Genomic DNA, 21,986 nt, shown 5'->3' with positions numbered 1-21,986 from the left:
CTAGCAGCAGGTCTAGAAAGAAATTAGAGTTAACGTATCTGAGGAAGGGTGACCAGACCCGAAACTTTAACTGAGTTTTCCTCACAGATGCTGCATGACCTGCTGAGCATTTCAACATCAGTGCAAGTTTAAAGGGAGTTGTTTGGAGTATATACCTGAGGGGAACTTTATGAAGTTTATAAATTGAAGTGAGACCACATCTGGGAGTAATGACAGAAGGTTTGGTCCCTTTATTTAAGGAAATGCAACATTTCATCAGAGGCATTTCACAGAAACCTGACTGGGATGAACCCTGGTTTGCAGGGATTATCTTTTAAGAAAAGGCTGAAGTAGTTGAGACTCCACTCACTGGATTTGGGAACAATGAGAGGGGATCTCATTGTAACATGAAGGATTCTTAAGGAGTTTGACAGGGTAAATACTGAGAGAATGTTTCCCAACATGAGGGAGTCTGGAACCAGATTCTGGGTCAGTCACGGAATCATGGATTCTGTTTTAGATTCATCAAGTTTCAGGCAACACCGACACGGCTAAGGGGTTTCAGTAGCAATAGAGCTGGGGTGAGGTGGAGACAAGCAACATTTTAGAGATTGGAATTCGTGGTGTTTGTGATTGTGTAGATGTCTGATCAGAAGGTCACGTTGGGGTTACAGACATGACAGCAATATTGTGAAGAGTGTGGTTCTGTCTCAGACAGTTCCCAGGGAGAGGGAGGGGCTCAACAGTCAGGGAAAGGAATTTGTAATAGCAACTGAAGGCAACAAGTTTAACCACTACAACGTTTCATTGGAGGAAACTGCAGCCAATTGCGTAGTGGGAATGTGATGAGCAGTTTGATAACTGAGTAATGGAGAGGGATGATGGGGAGGGAGAGCTGGGCATTGTCAGTGTACATGTGAAACCTAACACGGTGCTTTTGGACGATGTCACCTCCTGGCTGTATGTAGGTGAGGAACAGGAGGGACCAAGGAGAGATCCTTAAGGGACACCACATACAAGGAATTCAGAAAGGAAAGGGAGAGTCGGGATGGAGTATGTGTTTGCACCAACGGTGAGGTCAAATATTAGTTTGTAGCAGAATGGGAGAGAAGGACATAACCAGAAAAGACAGACAGATAGAACAAGGAACAATATCTGTGAATTGGTGAGGGGGAGTGGTGAGGAGGCAGTGCAGCCCAACTCCAAAAACACTATTTCTACATCAGTGACGTCACCCAACTCACCCTAGTCTCAGCCCATTTACTGAAATACTCGTCCATCCCTGTGTTATCTCCAGAGTTCGTTATAAAACACACTCCTGGCCAGCCTCCCACATTCAACGTACATGCAATCTCAAGAGTATCTAAAACCCTACTCTCCAAGTGCTCACTTGTACCAAAACTTGTTGATCCATCAACAAGCAACAATTTAAAATTCTCACTCTTGCTGTAATTCCTGGCTGTGAACATCCCTGTCTCCCTGCACCACACAACCTGTGAGATCCCGACAACTCATTTCTTTCAGACTCCCAACGATGTGTTTATTCATTGCTTCACTTGTCTGGCTGTTTCTCCTGTTGCCAAGGCAACACAGTCTGGAATTCCCACCCTAACCCTCTCAGACCTGCTTTCCTCCTTTAAAAGTATTCCTGAAAACCTGTGTATTTGGCAATTCTTTTGATCACCTGACCTAATATCCCCATCTGTGGCCTTATGTCAGAAGCTCTCAATAGTATTTTTGTGGAATTGTAAACGTGATAAAAAAAACAAACTGTTGTTGATTTGCACATACATTGTCAACTCTTCACTGTCGCTGAGTGAATAATCTATAACAGCACTTACCCAACCACATTGTGGGAGCACCTTCACCACACGAATTGCAGCTGTACAGGACGTCAAACATCACCTTCTCCACAGGCAATGGGGCTTTGGCATTAATCACTGGTATCTGTGGAGAGAGAAACACACAGTTGATATTTCAGGGAGTGTAAAATGCATTATAGGGAGGGAAAATGGGGCAGAATTTGGATTTTCAAATTTGTGTTGTACAATGTACACTAAGTTCTGTAAAACCTCTCATTCCATACGGTAAAAATTTCCTCTTCCTGGTCAATATGTCTTTCCTTTCCCCTGCCCTGCACCTTCACACATTTCCAATGCCTTGGTCACAACAACACTGTGCTGTCAGTGAAGTTTATCACGTGGTTGAGTATTGTCCCGCCCCTCATTCACTCCGATTGGTTGAAGGAACAACTAGCACCTCTAGCCCCCGTTCCCCCACCCCATCAATAATCCGAGTCCCACTGTGGGCTGGAGCATGCTCAGTGCTTCCTGCTTTTGCTGCTGTTCATCAGGTATAAGAGAGTGTGCTCATCCCTGTTAATCCTGATGTCAGACAATAACAACAACTACCTGCATTGTATGGAGCCTTTCACATTGACAAATCTCCTAAAATGCTTCACGGATGATGGAAACGTAGATTAAAGAGAACGATTTTTAGATACATCTTTAAGGCGGACAGAGGGGGTTAGGGAGGATATTCCAAAGGTGTGTGTCCTCGGCAGCTCCAATTGTGGAGTGATATAGGTAGGCAACAGCTTACACATGGAGACTGTTAGTGGCTAACCAGAGGCTAACAACCCCATGTCCTAGCCCCCTACCCCACACACCAGGCCTTGCTCTCACAGCCTGTCATTACACACTACCTATGGTAAGCCACTAAACAGTCTCCATTAACAGCTAGTCACCCTCCCCCGGCCATATCGTTATCCACTCCTTTATCCAACCATTCTTCTCACTCTATCCCCACCTATCCTTTACTCCTTATATCCTCCCCCCACACTATCTTCTGCAAATAAACTGACTTTTTTTCTCAGTAACACCTGTTCTGTGGAAGGGACACCGGATCTTAAACTTGAACTCTGATTTCTCTTCACAGATGCTGCCAGACCTGCCGAGCTTCTCCAGACCCTCCTGGTTGTTGTTTCTGATTTACATCTTCCGCAGTTCTTTTGGTTTTAATTTACCGGGAGTTTGTAATTCAGGTCCAACAGCCACTGTCCCAGTCTCTGCTGTCTCTCCCACCCCCACCCAGTGACACTGCACCTGCACAGCTCATGGACAGGTGTTGTCTTGCTGGCCACACCCCTCATTCACTCCCATTGGCTCAAGGACCGCACAGACCCTCCTCCTATTGGTCTGGAGCTGCCGTCAAGCCGGGCACCATTGTCATGAGAGTGGAGGACTAATCCCTCTCCCTGCCCTGGGATGAGCTTCATCATTCACAGTGAATGGGGCAGTATCACAGAGCACAGGGCCTGGGGGCTATTGGAGATGCTGCAAATCTGTCCCACGTCCCCTCCCATGAGCCCATAGCCTCCCAAATCTTTCCTTAAAAAGTAAAATTCCAAGTCTGTTTCAGAATACCTCCTGAATCTGTGTCGTTCAGACTGTTCCAGATGCTCAGAACTTAGTAAAATAGTGTTCACATTTTCACCTTGTATTATTTGCCAATTACTTGAAAGTAGTTACTAAAAATTGTGACAGGGTTACCAATTCCTCTCTCTCTTTGCAAATTCAAGACCTTGGAACCAAATCTGCACCAGATCAAAATCACTGCTTCACCTTCTCAGCTCCAAGGATAATTATCTGTGCTTCAGCTAGCTCTGCACAAAAGAGAGGAATGCATCTTAATTTATTAAGATCAAAGAAACAGACCTTCAGTCCAATTCGTCCGTGCCAACAAGGAATCCTAAACTAATGGATTCCCATTTACCATCTATTGGCCTGTATCCATCAAAACCCTTCCTATTCATGTACCCAATTGGAAGCCTTTTAAATGTTGTGATTTTTCAGCCTTCACTACTTCATCTGGTAGCCCCTCCCATACACACACCACACTCAGCTTGAAAACGTTGCCAGTTCGATCCCTTTTAAATCTATGCCCTCTCAACTTAAACCCATGTGCTCTAGTTTTGGACCCACCTAACCTGAGGAAATAGGACCCTGGCTGCTCACCTTTTTCACACCCCTCGTGATTTTATAAATCTCCATGAAGTCACCTCTCAGTCTTTGACTCTCCAGAGAAAATAGCCCCAGCCTTCAGCCCCTCCCTGTAGCCCAAATCCTCCAATCCTGGCAATGTTTTTGTAAGTCTTGTCCAAACCTTTTCAAATTTCACAACATCCTTCCCAGAACAGGGAAATTCAAACTGAAAACAGAATTCCAGAAGTGGCTTAATCAACGTCCTGTTCAGCCACAATATGACGTCCCAGCTTCTGTATTCAATGCATTGACCATTAATGGAGAGTGTTAATGGAGTCCCATTTGCCAGTGGTTCACCCTTATCCCTCTAAATCCTACCTCTTCATGTACCCAATCAGACGCCTTTTAAATGCTGCAATTGTACTTGCCTCCACCCCTTCCTCTGGCAGTTCATTTCATATATGCAATGCCCTCAACATGAATAAGATGCCCCTTAGATCCCTTTTAAATCTTTTCCCTCTCACCTTAAGCCTGTACCCTCTATTTCTGGACCCACCAAACTTGGGAAAAAGTCCCTGACTGCTCACCTTATCCATGCCCTTCATGACTTTATAAAATCACCTCTCAGCCTCCAAATCTCCAGGGAAGATAGTCCCAGCCTATTCAGCCTTTCCCAATAGCTCAAATCGTCCAACCCCAGGAAAGTCCTTGCAAATGTTTTCTGAACCCTTTCAAGTTTCTCAACATTATTCCAAGAACAGGGAGATTGGAACTGACAACAGAATTCCAGAAGGGCCTTCATCAGTGCCCTGTCCAGCCACAATATGACGTCACAACAGCTGCATTCAATGCATTGACCAATAACGGGGAGCGTACCAAATGCTGCATTCACTCCCCTGCCTACCTGTGACTCTACTTTCAGGGAACTATGAACCTGCACTCCAAGGTCTCTTTGTTCAGCAATGTTCCCCAGGACATTACCATTAAATGCATAAGTCCTGCCCTGATTTGCCTTTCCAAAATATAACAGCTCACATTTTCTAATTTGAACTCAGTCTGCAATTCCTTGCTCCAATGGCCCATCTGATCAAGATCCTGTTGTATTCTGAACTAACCTTCTTCACTGTCCACTACACCTCCAATTTTGGTGTCTTCTGTAAACCTACTGACCATATCTCATATATTCACATCCAAGTCGTTTAATTAAGGGCCCAATATCCATCCATGCAGCACACTGCTGCTCACAGGCCGCCAGTCCGCAAAGCAACCCTCAATCATCATCCTCTGTCTCCTACCTTCAAGGTAGTTTTGTAATGGCTTGCTCTCCCTGCATTCCATGTTACCTAACCCTGCTAACCAGTCTGCTTTGTGGAACCTTGTTGAATGTCCATATAAACAACATTCACCGCCTGGCTTAATCAATTTTCTTTGTCACTTCAAAACACTCACTCAAGTTAGTGAAACACAATTGTGCATGTACAAAGCCACAGTGACTCTCCCTGATCATTCCTTACCTTTCCAAATAGATGGATATCCTGTCCTTTCGAACAACTTGCCTGCCTGACTTCAGGCTCACTGTTCTCTTGTTCCATGGCCCCTCCTTACCACCTTTTTTAAAATAATAGCACCTCACCTGTCACTATCAACGATACAAATACCTCAGGAGAGGCCCAACAATCACTTCCCTAGATTTCCAGAAAGTTCCAGGATACACCTGATCAGGTTCCAGAGCTTTATCCACCTTGATGTGATTTAAGACATCCAGTCCCACTTCCCCTGTAACATGGACACTTTCAAAGTTATCATTGTTTATTTCTCCAAACTCTCGAGCTTCCATATACTTCTCCAGTAAAAATGACATGAAACATTTGCATATCTTTCACACCCTCTGTGATTCCATAGACAGCCTTGTTGACCTTTAAGGGGTCCTATTCTCTGGTCCAGTTAATCTTTTGTCTGTGATATATTTGTTTAATCTCTTTGGATTCTACTCCAGGACATCCCAGAAAGGCCTACTTCAAGGACCGTAACTTTCCTCCGACTTGATCAACAATGCCCTCCAACACATACCCTCCACTTCCCGCACCTCCACCTTTACCCCACCCCTCCAGCCACAATAAAGAATACAGCCCTGCGGTCTTCACCTTCCACCCCACTAATCTCCAGATACAGCGCATTAACCTCTTATTTCTGCTACCTAAAGTCAGACCCCACCAGAGACATATTTCCCTCCCCACCACTATCTGCGTTCCACAGAGACCATTCCCTCTGCACCTCCCTTGTTAGGTCCACACCCTCCCACCAACACATGCTCCACACCTTTGACCTTCCCTTACCGCCACGGGAAATGTAAAACGTTCAGCCACACCTCACTGAGCTCTGTCCAGGACCTCAAAACGATCTTTTCACATCAGGCAGAGATTTGCCTGCACATCCCAAAACCTCATATACTGCATCTGGACACTATGGGAAATTTAACATGGTTCATCCAACTAACCTACACATCTTTGGACTGTAGGAGTAAATTTGAATATCCGAAGGAAACCCTCACAAACACTGGGGAGAATGTGCCAACTCCAACAGAGACAGTTGCCTGAGGCTGGTATCAAACCCAGGTCTCTGTTGCTGAGGAAGCAGCGCTAACCACTGAGCCACAATACTGTGGGATCTTTGGTGCTGATGTGCTGCCCCACTGATACCTCAGTCACTCACCCTGCCTCATTTCCTAAGAGGCAGTGATGATGGAGTGAAATTATCACTAGACAGTTAATCCAGAGACCCAGATAACGTTCTGGGGACCTGGGTTTGAATCCCATCACGGCAGATTTTGGAAAGTGAATTCAATAAATATCTGGAAAAAATAATCTAGTGACGACAAGGAATCCATTGTCAATTGTTGAAAAAACCCATGTGGTTCACTCATGACCTTTAGGGAAGGAAAATGCCATCCTTACCTGGTCTGGTCTGCATGGGACTCCAGACCTATAGCAACGTGGTTGATTCTTAACTGCCCACTGGGTAAACGCAGCAATAAATGCTGGCCGAGCCAGTGACAGCCTCATCCTGTGAATGAATAAAGGAAACAGGTCAGGTTTTGTTCCTTCTCTAGTAGGTACATCCTACAAACTCAATCAGAAATGTTCTCGTACACACTGAACAAATGCATTTCCATCCAAGCCCTTAACACTACAGCACTCCGAGGCCATGTTGGTAAAGTTAAAACCCCTCATCAACTATATTTTTACAGATAACTGAGGTCTGCCGGTAAAATTGTGTCTCAATTCCCCACTGACTATTGGGAGAGAGTCTAAAATACAACCCCAGTAAGATGGTCATCCCTTTCTTATTTCTCAGTACCACCCAAATAACTTGCCTGGATGTACTCCCAGGAATATCCTCCCAAAGCCCAGCCATAATGTTATCCCTAATCAAAAACACCTCTCCCCCTGCTCTGTTGTCCCCTTGCTATAGCATCTATACCCTGGAACATTAAGCTGCTAGTCCTATCCATCCCTGAGTGCTGCCTCTGTAATTGCTGTAATATCCCAGTACCATGTTCAAAACCATACCCTGAGCCCACCTGCCTGACCTGTCAGGTCTCTTGCACTGAAATAAATGCAGTGTAACTGGTCCGTCCCACCTCATTCTGTGACTTGCTCTTGCCTGCCTTGACAGTCTGACCGGTGAACAGTACCAGCCTCAGACTCACCTCTTTTCTCACTATCTCTTTAGGATTACCCCGACTCCCTCACTGGTTTAATGCCTCCCGAGTGGCACTAGCAAATCTCCCTGCTCCTCAGGACCCCATGCTTTCCCCTTCCTATGCCATTGGTACCAATGTACAATGTCCTCCCACTGGTTATTTTCCCCTTTGAGAATGTTCTGCTCCCTCTGAAAGACATCCTTGACACTGGCACCAGGGCAGCACCACCCCATTCTGATCTCTCACTGTTAGCTGCAGAAACGGCAGACTGTGCCCCTGACGAGAGAGTCCCCTATCACCATCGATCGTGTGGAACTGGATACACCTCACATTATGTTAGAAGCCAGTCTCACTACCAGTAACTTGGCTGTCAGTGCTACATTCCCCTGAAAGTCTATTACCACCTACATTTTCCAAAACAGTATACTTGTCTGAGATGGGGATAGCCACAGGAGACTCCTGCAGTACCTACCTACCCCTCCTAGCTTTTCTGGAGGTAACCCACCTACCTGACTGTATCTGCAGTATCCTGAGACTGCTGCCTATCACACTCCCGGGCTCCTGTCAATTCCTCACTGCCTTTAATCACTCCGCCACCAATCCATGTGATCCAATAGGATTTGCAATCACACTTCTTGCAGACAAATCATCAGGTTCATTGAAACTCTCCCTAATCTTCCGCACCCGACAGGAACAGTAGGCCACCTCTCCGCCTTAACAACCTACAGACCAAGACAAAGGCACAGTCTAACTGCTCGAAAAATACTGCCTGAGAATAACTTATTGCTTACATTTTATATCTTAAACATTTAATCAAGAGACCGTAAGACATTAAAAAGAAATCCTCACCTGACTCATGATTGTAGATTTAATAAAATAAAACTGACTAAGATTGATGTTTGAAGAGACTGAAACTCACTGAGCTGATCCCTGGCTCTGAGTACTTCCAAGGGGGAGGTCTCACTGAGGGCAGCTGTGAAATGTCACTGTTTCTCTTCTCTGCCCACTCCATTTCCAGAGAGGTTTTTAACTTCACAGCAAGTCAGCTCAGAGAGGTCACTGCTTGGTTTTATTCACTGGAGGGTGCCTTTGCTGCCCAGACCAGTATTTATTGGCCACCTTTACTTGTCTTGGAGAAAATGGTGGTTTACCACCTCCCTGAAATGCTGCAGTCCATGTACACCACAGTGATGTTTGGACAACAGTCCCCCTCCGGCTTCACCACCCTCCCTGTCTCTGTGATCCCCCTCTGGCCCCACCACCCTCCCTGTCTCTGTAATCCCCCTCCGGCTTCACCACCCTCCCGTCTCTGTAATCCCCCTCCGGCTTCACCACCCTCCCGTCTCTGTAATCCCCCTCCGGCTTCACCACCCTCCCCGTCTCTGTAATCCCCCTCCGGCCCCACACCCTCCCCGTCTCTGTAATCCCCCTCCGGCCCCACAACCCTCCCCGTCTCTGTAATCCCCCTCCGGCTTCACCACCCTCCCGTCTCTGTAATCCCCCTCCGGCCCCACAACCCTCCCCGTCTCTGTAATCCCCCTCCGGCTTCACCACCCTCCCCGTCTCTGTAATCCCCTCCGGCTTCACCACCCTCCCCGTCTCTGTAATCCCCCTCCGGCCCCACAACCCTCCCCGTCTCTGTAATCCCCCTCCGGCTTCACCACCCTCCCTGTCTCTGTAATCCCCCTCCGGCTTCAGAAATTACATGTCCGTGGCATAAGATTTTTATTTGGATTCGTTTTTGTTTAATAAACCACTTCCCCCCTCCACAAAAAAGTGACATATTTCACCCCCAAACAAATTTCTGTTGATTGCCCTTTTGGAGAGGCCGACACATGGACACCGCAGTATTTTATCTCACATTGTACACGTAGAATGATGGAACTTGCTTTTAAATATTGCTAAAAAAGGAAGGCAATGGCTTAATGGTATTCCTGCCAGATGATTGAAATGTACAGTGTTCCGAGGATTAGGGATAGAATCCCAACATGGCTGATGGCAGCATCAGAATCCAATACAATCGAGAATGAAAAGGCGAATGATGACCATGAAACTATTGTCGATTGTTAGAAAACCCATCTAGTTCACTAATGTCCTGTAGGGAAGGAAACGGTCATCCTCACCTGGTCTGGCCTACATGTGACTCCAGACCCACAGCAATGTGGTTAACTCTCAACTGCCCTCAGGAAAAATACATTAAAAACTGTTAACAAATACCCCGCAGGTATCACTTAAAAACTGGCTGTTCCCAATGGGACCATGGGAATTTCTGAACGGCCTGAACTAAAACGGAGTTTCAGCTTCACCTTCTCCCTGTCTCCCCTCACTCTGTTTACACCCAACTCCAGAACACTCTCATTGAGCCAAGCAGCCCTCTCAGTGCAGCCCTGTCATTTTCATTGTCTGCTCACACCTACACTGCCCTCAGCCTCCTGTACTGTTCCAGTGTATCTCAATGGGAGCTCAGGGACAGCATCTCATCTTTCAGTTCAGCCCTTTGTAACCCCAGAGTCAACATGGACCTCAGCAGTTTCTGAATGAACAGACAGTTGTCAGAAGCTGAAACATCCCACCTGAAAAGGTACTGGAATTTGAGTCTAAAAGGAGTTTTAATGGGAAGTTTGCAGGTAATTGAAAATATCAAGTTTACAGGTTAACATCATGAAGTGGGTGATTGGGTCTAAATCTGAGAGTTCTTACAAAGAGACGAGGTGTAATTTGGATAAATCTGTGCTCCCTCTCAGGCCAATATCTCCTTCCTCAGCTGCAGGGCCCAGAACAGAGCACACACCCAAAGGGTGATCCAACCACGAATTTGTACATCTTTCTGCTTAACAAAAGTATTGGAGATATTTTCCCACAAACAGAACAGACAAACCTTTCTCCTTCCACAGTTAAATGCCAATGATATTCAGATCCTGATGACTCCATTGACTGTAAAAACTTACTTTTGAGATCCCAACCTCAATTATTCTGATTTAATATCCTATGAAATAAATTGACAAAACAAAACAGAATATAAAGACATACCTTTCTCTTGGTTTGTGCTTGATGTGTAAATGCCTCTCCTAAAATCACATGCCCCCCTCCCCCTCCCCCATCCGAGGAAGAGGACATGTCCATGCCCCTCACTGCACCTTACCCCCAATAAAGATGGCGGCGATATCCCAGGACCTATCACCGCCTGAGGGCCGCAGCCATTTTCCCATCTGCTGCAAACGCGGGATTAAGAGTTTCTAATTCAGACTAACGACCCGTATAGAGTGTAATTAAAACTTCCCAGTCTGAAGTGACTCATTACCCCCGCCTCTGAGGCCACTCTCCCCTTCCCTGTTTGCCTCTCCCACATTCACCAACGGCCGAGTCACGTGACACTGCACAGGCGGAGTTACTGGTGACGTGTCATCCCACTGGCCACGCCCCTCATTCTCTCCCATTGTTTGGATGACCAGCTGGTTCCACTTGGTCCACCAGTCCCACCTCCTTTTCCTATTGGTGGAAAGCTGCCATCAATCAGCTGGACCCCATTGTGAGGTCAGTGGTGGGATCCTCCCCCTGCCTGAATCAAACCCGGAAGGTGGATGGATGGTGTCAATCAGGAACAACAAGCAGGAGGTGCTGGGAAAGCTCAGCAGGTCTGGCAGCATCTGGGAACAGGAATCTGTCCAGTGGCCCTTCCTCAGAACCGATGGGAGCTGGGAACATTAGAATCCTGGCAGTGTGGAAACAGGCCATTCGGCCCAAAAGTCCACAGCGTCCCTCCGAAGGGTATCCCACCCAGACCCATTCCCCTACCCTATTACTGTATATTTCTCCTGACTAATGCACCTCACCTACACATCCCTGAGCATTATGGGAAATTTAGCTTGGCCAATTCAACTAACCTGCAGATCTTTGTACTGCAGGAGGTAGGGGTTAAAGAGTAAATAATAGGTAGGGACAGGACCCAAAGAGAGACCGGAACATTTGGAAAGACAAAGGAGTGGATTACGATCTGGCTGGGAGGGTGCATAGCTGTTAATGGAGAGGACAGGAACCTGTGTCTGGCAGCATCTCAGTGGAGGTGGCGGAAATGGCGACTGATGATCGACGTTCTGCTGCAAAAACAGACCCCGAGCTTCCAGCTGCCTGTCACTATAACACACCTGGCCAACACCTCTGTCTCATGCTTACTGCAGTGTTCCAGTGAAGCCAGAACATACCAAAATACCAAATATTTCAAGGACTGCAATTTCCCCTCCCATGTGGTCAATACCATCCAATGTATCTCCTCCACTTCCTGCACCTCTGCCTTTGAAACCCACACCTCCAACTGCAACAAGGATAGAACACCCCACAAGCTCCCCCACCCACCCCAAGTCCTTACCTTCCACCCAGATACAACACATCAGCTTCTGCCATTCCACCAGCTACAATCAGATCGCACCACCAGATTCTGAAGGGGTTTGACAGAATAAATACTGATGTGTCTGAGGGTAAATACTGAGAGGGGAGTCTGAAACCAGATTCTGAGCCAGTCACAGAATCAAGGGTTCTGTTTCGGATTCATCACGTTTAAGGCAACACAGACATGGGTAAGGGGTTTCAGTAGCAATGGAGCTGGAGTGAGGAGGGGACAAACAACGTTTAAGAGATTGGAATTCCTGGTGTTTGGGATTGTGTAAACGTCTAATCAGAAGGTCAGCTTCGCGTCAGAAACAACTGCAATATTGTGAAGAGTGAACTGCAATATTGTGAAGAGTGTAGTTCTGCTGTATAGTTCTCAGTGAGAGGGAGGGGCTCAGCAGTAAGAGAAAGGAATTGGTCAGGCAACGGGTTTAACCATGACAATGTTTCATTGGAGGAAACTGCACCTAATCGAGTAGTGGGAATGTGGTTAGCAGCTTGATAACTGAGTAACAGTGGAGTAATGGAGAGGGATGACGGGGAGGGAGAGCTGGGCATTGTCAGTGTACATGTGAAACCCAACATGGTGCTTTTGCACAATGTCACCTCCTGTCAGTATGTAGAGGAGATACAAGAGGGGCCAAGGATAGATCCATGAGGGACACCAAATGCAAGGAATTCAGAAAGGAAAGGGAGAGTGGAGATGGAGCAGGATTTTTCAACAACCATGAGGTCAAATATTAGTTTTTCACAGAATGGGAGAGAAGGACATAACCAGAAAAGACAGAACAAGGAACAATATCTGTGAATCGGTGAGGGAGACTGATGAGGAGGGGGAGAAAAGAGAGTTGGAAACTCTATGGTTTACTGAGATGAGGGTTAAAGGGTCAAGATGAGCTCTGATAAGGCTTGACCGGGATTGGAGAAAGTTTGGACAAAATCCGGGAACACCATGTGAGGCAGTTTGACTCAGTGGGAGGGAGGGAAGCAGCAGATCGGATTGTCTCAGTCTTAGTGACAGAGAAACTCCATGTGCTCCAAACTCTTGTTGTTGGAGGGAAGGATGGAGGAGACAGGATGATGGACAGTGTTTCACAAAGAAACAAAACCTGGGTAAGTGATATTTAAAGTGAGTGAACAAACCTAATGTATTTAACTTTTACCCAAAATATTAAAACAAACAACTGAAATCCTGGTTCGAATCCCATCTTGGCAGATGGTGGAATCTGAATTCAAGAAAAAATAACTGGAATTAGGAATCTCCTAATCTCCATGGAACCATTGTCAATGGTGGAAAAATATCCTGCCAACCCGACAGTGGCCCAGCCAGCTACTCACTGTATGAATCACTGCAAAGTCTCAACAAAGGAATGAAACTGGATGGACCACTCAGCATCTGACAAGGCACCAGAAAATACAACCACAGAATCAGCCCTCTCGATGGTGCAACGTCCTCCAGACTAACATCTGGAGTTTGGTGTCAAAATGTGCAGAGCTGTCTCACAGACCAATCAAGGAACAGCCTGACATACCCTTACAGACAATGACCAGATACCACCATCACCATCCCTAGATATCGAGATTGTGGTGATGGAAAAGCACAACAGGTCAGGCAGCATCCGAGGAGCAGGAGAATCGACGTTTCGAGCCTAAGCCCTTCATCAGCCTGACCTGCTGTGCTTTTCCAGCACCACACTCTCGACTCTGATCTCCAGCATCTGCAGTCTTCACTTTCTCCTGAAATCTCTGGATATGTCCTGTCCCACCAGCAGGACAGACCAGGCAGAGGTGGTGGCACAGACAGGGAGGATTTGCCCTCTGAGTACTCAGCATTGACTCCGGACACCAGGAAGTCTCATGGCTCCTGCTGATTACCACGTACCGTCCTCCCTTGGCTGATGAATCACTTCTCCTTCATGTTGAACAACATTTGGAGGAAGCACTGAGGAAGTAAAATGGTGTCAAACGTACTCTGGGTACAGGATTTCAATGTCCACAATCGAGACTAGCTCTGCAACAGAATTACTGACTGAGCTGGTCAGGTCCTAAAGGATATAGCTGCTCAACTGAGTCTGCAGTGGGTGGTGAGGGAACCAACAACAGGGAAAAACATACTTGATCTCATTGTTATGAACTGACCAGCTACAGATACATCTGTCCATGACAGTATCGGTACGAGCGACCATTGCACATTCTTTTTGGAGACACAAGTCTTGGCTTAAAGTTGAGAAAAACTTCCATTGTGTTGAGTGACACTATCACCGTTCTAAATGGGACAGACTTTGATGAGATGTAGGAACTCAAACTGGATATCCCTGAGGCACTGTGGGACATCAACAACAGCAGAACTGTACTCCAGCACAATCTGTAATCTCATGGGTTTGTAAATCCTGCTCTCACCCATCACAAAGGACAGGAAAGGAGGGCATGCCCAGAGCAGCACCAGGCATAACTAAAAATGAAGTGCCAACCTGGTGAAGCTACCAAACAGACCATCTGCATATCAAACAGCATCAGCACCAAGCAACAGAGCTAAGTGATCCCACAACCAATGGATCAGATCAGAGCTCTGCAGTTCTGCCACACCCAGTTGTGAACGGTGATGGACAATAAAACAACTCACTGCAGGAAGCATCACAGATATCCCCACCCTTACTGATGGAGGGGCCTCACACATCCATGCACCAGATAAGTCAACAGCATTTGCAGCCAGAAGTGGGATGCTCCATCTCAGCCTTCTCCAGTGGTTTCCAACATCACAGATGTGAGTTTTAAGCCAGTTTCATTCAGTTTGAATAACATCAAGAAGTGGTTAAGTAGTGCAAAGGCTACGGGCCCTGCCAATATCCTGGCAATAATACTAATGGCTTGTGCTCCAGAACTTGCCACCCGCCAAGCCAAGTACCGCTCCAGCACTGGCATCTACTGACATTGTGGAACATTGCCCAGGCATGTTCAACACAAAAACACAGGGCAATCCAACCAAGCCAATTTCCCTCCGTCAGTCCACACTCGATCAGCAGTAAAGTGATGGAAGATGTCACCAACAGGGCTACCAAGCAGCAGCTGCTCAGCAACAGCCAGCTGAGTGACACTCATTTTAGGCTCCACCATGGCCACTCAGCTCCCGATTGTGTTACCGCCTGATTCACAACCTGACAACCAGCTGAATCCCAGAGGTGTGGTGAGGTCAGGGGGACAAGACCACTATTTCGAGCTGATTCTACATTGTATTAGCTCATATACTCTCATCCACCTTGTGTTATCTCCAGACTTCCTTATACAAACACACTCCTGGCCAACTTCCCACATTCAACCTCCCTGTTATCTCAAGAAAAACTAAATCTCTGCCCAAGTACTTCCTCGTACCAAAACTTGTTGATCCATCAAAAGGCTGCTATTCATAATCAACAACATAGAGCCACAGAGATGTACAGCATGGAAACAGACCTTTCGACCCAACCTGTCCATGCCGAACAGATATCCCAACCCAATCTAGTCTCACCTGCCAGCATCCGGCCCACATCCCTCAATTTAAAATTCTCACCCTTGATATAATTCCTGGTTGTGACCATCCCTAGCTCGCTGCATCACACACCCTTTGAGAACTCGACAACCCATTCTGTTCGAGACTCCCAATGATCTGTTAATTCATTACCTCACCTGTGTGGCTGCTTTTACAGTTGCCAAAGCAACAAGGTCTGAAATTCACAGCCAAAACCTCACAGGTCTGCTTTCCTCCTTTAAGACATTCCTCAAAACCTACTTCTCTGGCCTTGTCTAAAGTTTCAATAATATTTGTGTGAAATTATAAGCATGATAATAAAACTACAAACTGTTCCTGATTTGGACATTATCTTCAAATCATCGCTGTTGCTGTAATGAATAATCTGTAATGTCTCTTACCCAACCACATTGTGGGAGCACCTTCACCACACAAACTGCAGCTGTACAAGAAAGTCAAACATCACCCTCTCCCCAGGCAACAGGGCTTTGCATTAATCACTGGGATCTGTGGAAGGAGAAACACAGTTGATGTTTCAGGGAGTGCAAAACGGATTACAGGGAACGAAAATGATGCAGAATTTATAGTCAGAAACGGAAGGAAAATACACTTGCTCATCGGAAAAAAAGAATTCTTGACTGTCAAAAATTTTCCAGAAAAAAAAATTAATAAGCAGCACACGGTCAGGGGCTGGGCGGCAGTGAAAATTAACGTATAAAAATGTCTGTAAAAGTAATAGTAAAATACACCCATTGTTCGAGACTGAGGAAGCTAGACATTAACAAAGTGGTCATGAGGGAGCCCAGCGATGAAGCAGAACAGTATAAGCTGTTATGATCCCACAGTCATAGAGATGTATAGCGCCGACACAGACCCTTCAGTCTAACTCATCCATGACAACCAGGTATCCGAACCTAATCTATTCCCATTTGCCAGCACTTGGCCCATATCCCTGTAAACGCTTACTCATCATATCATGTGTCTATTTAGACGCCTTTAACAAGTTTTATCTGTACTAGCCTCCACCACTTCCTCTGGCAGCTCATTCCACCCACTGCATGGAGTTGTCCTTTAGGCCCCTTTGAAATTTTATCCGTTCATCCTAAAGCAATGCCTTACTTCTGGACACCATCACTCCAAGGAAAACACCTTGTTCATTTACTCCATTCATGCCCCTCTTGATAGTATAAACCTCCATAACATCACAGCTCAGCCTATTGCACTCCAGGGAAAACAGCCCAGCCTCCAACCTCAAATCCTCCAACACTAACAACATTCTTGGAAGTCTTTTTTGAAACCTTTCAAGTTTCACAGCACCCTTCTGATAGGAGGCAGGCCAGAACTGCACACAATATTCCAAACGTGGCCTAACGAATGCCCTGTACAGCAACATGACCTCCCACATCCTGTACTCAATGCTCGAACCAATAAAGGAATATAAACTGAACACCTTCTTCACCATCCTATCTGCCTGCAACTTGACTTGCAAGGACTATGAACCTGCAGTCCAAGGTCTCTTTGTTCCGCAAACGTCTCCAGGGCCTGGCCATTCAGTGTATAAGTCCTGCACTGATTTGCTTTTCCAAAATGCAGCACCTCACATTTATCTAAATTAAACCCCATCTGATCAATATCTCATTGTAATCTGAGGTAACCTTCTTCATTATCCACAATACCTCCAATTTTGTATGACCTGCAAACTCATTTCCGATACCAAATCATTTAAATGAATGACAAAACAAATCCAGAAATAAACATCCATTCTCTGAGTTTGAATGTGCTCTGTAAATCCTGCCCAATGACTCTGTACCACAGAAAGGCTGCACATGCGCCTGGCAGCGCCTTGCCCCTACAAAGCTGCAGTTCCGCATGTATCCAGTGAATTCTTGCCCGAATAAAGATGGTGACGCGTACACATACCTGCAGCCACACTGAGGCAATCCCCATTTACTGAAAACACGAGACTGGGACGTTACAAAATATGTGTTTTCCGATGCGCACATTGTGTTTGTAAAACCTCTCCACTCACACAGAACCTCTCTCACCTCCTGCGGTTCCACAGACAGCCTTGATTTTTGCAGGTACCTATTCTCTGCCTGGTTACTCGTTTGTCCTTAGTGTGTTTGTACAATCACTTTGGATTCTCCTTAAACCTATTTCCGAAAGCTATCTCATGTCCCCTTTTTGCCCTCCTGGTTTACCTCGAGTATACTCCTACTGCCCCTATACTCTCTAGGGATTCTCACAAACACAGCTCTCTGTTCCCTGCCAAATGCCTCCTTCATTTTCCTGACCAGGCCCTCAATTTCTTTCGACAGGCAGCATTCCCTACACCCCAGCCTTGGCCTTAACAGGAACATACTGTCTATATACTCTCATTCTGGCAGGCCTGTGGAGGCAATAGCAGATGAGGACAGAGAAACAATCATTCCAGTAAAGAGCAATGTTGGGAAAGATAACAGCCTCAAGGTAGCTGGGTCTCCTGGCCCTGATGGAATGCATTCGAGGGACTAAAGGAGATGGGGGTGGGCTGGGGGGGGGGGGGGGTGAAGAATAACAAACTCGTGATAATTCACTAAAATTTGTTGGATTCTGGGATGGTTTTGACAGACTGGAAGCTGCAAATTGGTGCCACTATTTTTCAAAAGGACCTGTTAGCTTAACTTCTGCAGTGGAGAAAATGCTTGAATCTCTCAAGGAAGTAGTGGTGAGATATCGGGGTAGAAATTGTCTCATTTCGCAGACACGCATGGATTCATGAAAGGCAGGTCACGTTTTAATGGATTTACTGGAATTATTTGAGGATACAATGAGGTGGGATGTGGATGTGTTGTACCTGGATTTCCAGAAGGTATTCGATACGTTGCCACACAAAAGGCTGCTGTATAAGGTAAAGATGCACAGCATTATGGGTAATTATCATTGATACAGGATCGGTTCACCAACATAATAAAATAATGGGGATAAATGGGTGTTTGGATTAGTGTTGACACTACAACTGTTTGCAATTTACACAAATGTTTTGGAGTTGAGGACCAAGTGTACGGTGTCAGAGTTCACATTTGATACAAGATGAGTAAAGCAATGTCTGCAGAGTCCATTGCAAGTCTGCACAGGGATACAGATCAATTAAGTGAGTGGGTAAGGATCTGGCAAATGGAGGACAATGTTGGGATATGTGAGGTCATCCATTTGGGTCGGACTAACAGCAAACTGGATGATGAAATGATGAAAACATGCAGCAGGCTGCTGTGCAGAGGGGCTGGGTGTCCTTGTGTATGAATCACAGGAAGCTGGTTTGCAGGTACAGCAGGTAATTAAGGCAGTGAGGGAATATTGTCCTTCATTGCTAGAGGGATGGTTATGCTGCAGCTGTACAGGGGCTGGGGAGGCCACACCTGGAGTACTGTGTACAGGTTTGATCCCCTTACATTAGCAAGGATGTACTGGCACTAGAGGGAGTGCAGAGGAGGGTCACTAGTTTGAGTTGGGAGTTGAGAGGGTTGGTGTAGTGGAGAGATTGAGAAAACATGTTCTATACTCATTGTAATTTAGAAGAATGGGACGTTGGATAGGAAACAAATAAAAATTATGAGGGAGGAGATAAGACAGAAGCAGGGAGGCTATTTCCACTGGGGACGGGTCCAACTCCAGAGCCTCAAAATAAGGGGGAGCAGATTTAGGACTGAGATCAGGAGGAGCTTCTTCAGCTAAAGGGTTGTGAATCTGTGGCGTTTCCTGCTGACTGCAGCATTTGAATGCCTTTCAGGCAAAATGTAGATTTGTGAACAGGAAAGGAATTAAGGGTTATGGTGGGAGATCGGGAACGTGGAGCTGAGGCCATGAAAAGATCAGCCCTGATCTTATTGAATGGTAGAGCAGGCTGGAGGGGCCAGGTGAAAGTTCTTGCCTCGTGCCATCAAAATCAGCCTTTGTCCAATTCAGAACCTTAACATGTAGATCTGGTCTATTATTTTCTGTAACTATTTTAAAACTAGTAGAATTATCAGAGAATCCCACAGTGTGGAAGCAGGTCATTCAGCCCATCACACTGATACTGACCCTGAGAGCCTCCTCACCTCCCCCAGTAACATTGCATTTCCCAGGGCCACCCAACCTACACATGCCTGAACATTATGGACAATTCAGCCTGGACAATCCACCCAACCTGCACATCCCTGAACACTGTGGACAATTCAGCCTGGATAATCCAACCTATCCTGCACATCTTTGGACTGTGGGAGGAAACCAGAGAACCCAGACAAAAATCCATGCAGAATCCCAATAAGGTGGTCATCCCTTTCTTATTTCCCAGTTCCAACGAAATAACTTCAATGGGCGTACTCCCAGCAATATCTTCCCTAAGCAAAAACATAATGCTATCCTGAATCAAAAATGCTACTCCCCCTCCTCTCTTGTCCCCCTTTCTATTCTTCCTATAGCATCTATACCCTGGAACATTAAGCTGCCAGTCCTATCCATCCCTGAGTGATGCCTCTGTAATTGCTATAATATCCAGTGCCATGTTCAAAACCATACCCTGAGCTCATCTGCCTTCCCTGTCAGGCCTCTTCTATTGAAGTAAATGCAGTGCAACTGCTCAGTCCGACTTCATTCTGTGCCTTGCCCTTGCCTGCCTTGACTATTTGACTTCTGAACTGTACCAGCCTCAGACATACTCTTTCCTCACTATCTTATTGGGTTTACACCCACTCCCTCACTGGTTTAATGCCTCCCGAGTATCACTAATATCTCCCTGTCTGGATGTTAACACCTTCCAATTCAGGTACAATCCATCCTTATGCAGGTCAACTCTACTCCAGAGGAGATCACAATGATCCAAAGAAAATGTGAATCCTTTTCCCCTGCACCAGCTCCTTAGCCACTCATCCAGCATCTCCTCCTCCTCTGTAATATGGACATTTTTCAAGATGTCACCATTTATTTCCCCACATTCTATATCTCCCATGTACTTCTTCACAGTAAACACTGATGCAAAACACTGGTTTCCTATCTCGCCCATCGCCTGCAGCTCCACACAATGGCTGTCTTGCTGATCTTGGAGGGTCTCTATTTTCTCCCTAGTTAGCCTTTTTTTCTTCATGTATTTATAGAAGCCCTTCGGATTATTCTTAAACCTATTCGCCAAAGCTATCTCACGTCCCTTTTTTGCCTCCTGATTTCCCTCTTAATTATACCCTACTGCCTTTATACTCAATTTTTTTGGATTGGAATAAATGCAAAATATAACAACCTGACAAAACAAACGAGGGCAGGACTTACTCTCAATAAAAGTAGGGCCTTGAGTAGTGATATGGGAACAGAGAGACGAGGCTTCACGTCTTGAAGTTTGTGTTACATGTAGACAGGGTGGTTAATAAGGTGCTAAGCACACTTACCTTCATTGTTCAGACCTTGGAGTACAGGAGTTGGGACGTTATGTTGAGGATGTACAGGACGTTGGGGAGGCCTCTTCTGGAATACTCTGTCCAGTTCTGGTTGTGCTGTTATGGGAAGGAGATTATTAAATTGGAGCAGGTTCAGAAGAGATTTACAGCATGTTGCCATGAATGGAGGAATTGTGTTCTAGGGAGAGGCTGGGAACTTTTTCACTGGCATGCACGGTTGAGGCGAGGCTTATTTTATTCGAGGTTTATAAAATTAGAAAGAGTGTAGATCAGGGTGAATAGCCGGGGGAGAGGGGGATTCAAAACTTGGGTGCATTCATTTTGAGAAGAAATGAGAAAGATTTGAGAAAATACATGAAGGTTTTAATAAAAAAGATACACGTGTGGAATGAACTTCCAGAGGAAGTGGTAGCTGTGAATACAATTACAATATTGAAAAGACATTCAGATAAGTACATAAATAGGAAATATTTGGATGGATGTGGACCAAGCGGAGGAGGTACAATTAGTTCAGTTTGGAATTATGGTCGGCATGGACTGGTTGGACCACAGGGCCTGTTTCCTTGCTGTATCACATTATGACTCTAATCCTCACGATCCCTAAATTCCTCCATCCTCAACTCGCCTGATCAATGTCACCTAAAACTATCCTCACAACTCTTCCTTATTTATATAATTCCTCACAAGCCACAGAACGCTCCCTATCTCACGTCCTCCAGTTTCTCAATCTCTGCGATATGTGCCTTTCTTTAGTTCCAACCTTGAGGATGCCCTCATTCACTCCGATTGGTTGGAGGACAAACTGTACGACCTGGTCCTCCAGTACTGCCTCTGGCCCTATTGGCCTGCGCTGACATCACTCACCTCACAATGGGCCCGGAATGATTGGTGGATTCTCCTCTCTCTGCTCGGGGATGAGCTTCATCATTTCACTGTGAATGGGACAGTATCACAGAGCACCAGGGACTGGGGGCTATTCAGCCATTGGGGCTGTACTCTCTCCCTCTAGAAATGCTGCAAAT

At 46.0% G+C, this 21,986-nt stretch overlaps 1 long non-coding RNA gene across 3 annotated transcripts in view; it reads right to left on the bottom strand.

Moving 5' to 3' along the window:
- The window catches only part of LOC132814325 (uncharacterized), a 30,323-nt gene extending 9,268 nt beyond the window's left edge, over positions 1-21,055 (bottom strand). The window contains exons 1-4 of one of the 3 annotated variants that reach the window (XR_009644383.1): positions 15,958-16,042; positions 8,175-8,387; positions 6,917-7,025; positions 1,821-1,926 (exon numbers count right to left, since the gene is read on the bottom strand). This is a non-coding gene — a long non-coding RNA (uncharacterized LOC132814325). Of the gene's footprint in view, positions 1-1,820; positions 1,927-6,916; positions 7,026-8,174; positions 8,388-15,957; positions 16,043-20,955 lie in introns of those variants that run through there. The other 2 variants (XR_009644384.1, XR_009644382.1) reach the window with 2 other exon arrangements.
- Positions 21,056-21,986: the final 931 nt, after the last annotated feature.

Source organism: Hemiscyllium ocellatum, unplaced genomic scaffold, assembly GCF_020745735.1.
Source record: "Hemiscyllium ocellatum isolate sHemOce1 unplaced genomic scaffold, sHemOce1.pat.X.cur. scaffold_798_pat_ctg1, whole genome shotgun sequence".
Lineage (NCBI taxonomy): Eukaryota > Metazoa > Chordata > Chondrichthyes > Orectolobiformes > Hemiscylliidae > Hemiscyllium > Hemiscyllium ocellatum.
This window is presented reverse-complemented; position numbering and strand designations above follow the sequence as displayed.